This window comes from Dipodomys merriami, unplaced genomic scaffold (genome assembly GCF_024711535.1).
Source record: "Dipodomys merriami isolate MVZ:Mamm:240054 unplaced genomic scaffold, mDipMer1.0.p SCAF_861, whole genome shotgun sequence".
NCBI lineage: Eukaryota > Metazoa > Chordata > Mammalia > Rodentia > Heteromyidae > Dipodomys > Dipodomys merriami.
In genome coordinates this window covers 278,780-281,743 of record NW_027206470.1, presented here as the reverse complement: position 1 = coordinate 281,743, position 2,964 = coordinate 278,780, and positions in this window count along the sequence as shown.

Sequence of the window (2,964 nt, the reverse complement as noted above, 5' to 3'; positions counted from 1 at the left end):
ATACTATAACCTATGCTTTCACTGTATTTGATGTTGGTATAATTTGTGGAGGGGAAGGGTAAAAACAAATTGTTTAGCTATGCATGCAGGTGGACCCATTGCAACAATGAGATGTACAAGTTGTTATGTCAAAAAACGAACTTAACAACTTCGGTAGGTGTTAAGGGGAACGTTGGGGGGGGGGGAAGAGTATGGGAAGGGATGGTAAGGGGAAACAAAAGAAGACAACAATGCTTGATAAGAAATGTACTCATTATCTTGCCCATGTAATTGTAACTCCTCTGTATGGTATTCTCACACACACAAAAAGATGGAGATCTTAAGTTGTGGCGTTGGAGGAGTGGCCTTCCCTCTTCTGCTCCCTGAGAAGGAGTAAGGATGTCAGGGTTCTACTCACACCCGGAGTCTTGGTTCCTGGGTAATCTCTGGTCTGCTATCTGCAGGATGAAGATATCTGCTCCTTGTCAGTTCTTGCTGATATTGTGTAGAATGCACTTGCTCGCTCTATCTGGCACCTTTGTCCGGGACTTTCTGTATTGTATGTATGACGAGTATGGTTGCCACCACTGCTGCTTCAACCATGACTGCTGGCAAGTGCTCAGATCTGTCTCCTTGCCTGCATTTTCCCTCTCTAGCCAAACTCTCTGTACTATGGTGGCACACTTAGTGTAAATCTTTGGCCTAGGACTGTTCACGGGAACACTAAAACTGCTTTCTATGTGAGAGCTTGTTTAGCCTCCAGCTTCTCGTCCATCTTCGTGGAACCACCAGATTTCATTTTTGGGGGGGAGGTTCCAGTCGTGGGGCCTGAACTCTAGGACTGGGCACTGTCTATCAGCTCTTCAGCTCAAGGCTAGTGCTCTATAACTTGAGCCACATTGCCACTTCTGGCTTTTTTCTTTTTGCTTATGTGGTGCTGAGTATTCAAACTCAGGGCCTCAGAAATGCAAGATAAGCACTCTACCACTGAGCCACCTTCCCAGCCCCTTAATTTTTATATTATAGGTTTTTTCACATAACTTAGGATTTGTGATTATTGTGCCAGGTGATTTTTGTTTTTCTGTTTGTGTTACTTTGAAATAGTGATGTCAGGCTTGTATGAAGAGAGAAAGAATATGAAATGTATGTTACTACATTGAAAGAAAGAGAACAGACATTTTAACCTATTTGCTACAAGTAAATTAATATTAAGCAAAGGTAATTAATATAATTACTTATTTACTTTTCAGAAGATGAGTAGAGTACTCTGGATATCTTGGAGTAAAAGACTTTAGATTCATTTCAACTGATGCCTTACATTGAACTTACTTGCTAAACTTTCTTCTTCAGAAAGGAAAAAGCTCCATTTCTTTCATATTTGTACTATACAGTCATAATAGGTGCATGTTAAATTGCTTACCTCTACTTGTTTGAATTCCATTCTTCATCCATTAGGTATCTAGGGCTTTGAATGACCAATTCCTTAATATACCTATATTGCTCTTATTGTGATGTAAATCTCTGTAATATTAATATGAATTTATCTCTGATTCTCATCATGAGCTACATTCTCATGAAATTTATGTAGTACCAAGCTTGAAACCTGATAATTTTACTCTTTTCTATGTTTTAATCAATAAATCCATTCTCTTTAGAAATATGTTTCCATCTTTTATGTTGCTCAAGTAAACAACATGTATTTCTAGTGCTTTTCCTGAAATAAATATAAAGTTTGGAACAGGAAGAAAAACTCTCCCATTATCAATTTGAAGTAAATCCTTGGGGACTATTTTATACAAATAAATTTTAAAAAGCCGAGTGTAAGTTGATCACGCCTGTAATCTTAGGTACTCAATAGGCTGAGATCAAAGCCATCCTGGGTAGGAGAGTCTGTGAGACGCTTATCTCCAATAAACCACTAGAAAGCCGGAAATCGTGCTGTGGCTCAAGCAGCAGTGAGTTCTCATTGAGCTGAAGAGGTGAGGGATAGCACCCAAGCCCATAGTTCAAGCCCCAAGACCAACAAAATAAATAAATAAATGAATAAAAACTGCAATGCACATGTTTATAAATGAATAATCTAATGGATAAGTCAATTAGACACGAAAACTACCACATCAAGTCTCAATTTACTTAAAGGCACCAAAATATCAGTGTGCACGAACATCACTCAGTTTTAGAAAACGACTAGTAAAAACAAAGTTTTTATTATATTTGAAATGTAAAAAGTGGAATTTAAACCCAGATTTGCTGTGAGTATCCTATTTCCAGGAATACGTTTATTCAGCAAACAGAGAAACAAAAAATAAGGGTTTGTCATATAGGATGAAAGATGTAGAAGCAGACTCTCCTTAAGATGATAAATTACATGCAAAAGTGTGATTTATCCATTCATCTACTGAAGGGCATCTAGGTTGGTTCCATATCTTAGATATGGTAAATAATGGTGCAATAAACATAGCTGTGCTGGTAGCTTTAGTATGGTCTTGGATGTGATCATTTGGGTAAATGCCCAAAAGTGGGATTGCTGGGTCATAGGGTAGCTCTATGTGAAGTCTTTGGAGGAACCTCCATAATGCTTTCCAAAGTGGTTGAACAAGTTTACACTCCCACCAACAATGCAGTAGGGTTTCTTTGGTCCAAATCCCCTCCAGCATCTATTGTTTTTGAGTTCTTGATTATAGCCATTGTGATTGGGGTTAGGTGGATTGTCAATGTTGTTTTGATTTTCATTTCTTTTATGGCTAGGGATGTTGAGCATTTCTAAATGTGTCTATTGGCCATCCTACTTTCCTCTTCAGACAAGTTTCTCTGTAAGTCTTTTTTTATTCTTTTTATTTTTTTATTGTGAAAATACCGTACAGAGGGGTTACAAGTACATGGGCAAGGTAATGAGTACATTTCTTATCAAGCATTATTGCCTCCTCCTTTGTTTCCCGTTATACAATGGAATTCTATGCCTCCATCAGAAAGAATGCAGTGCCC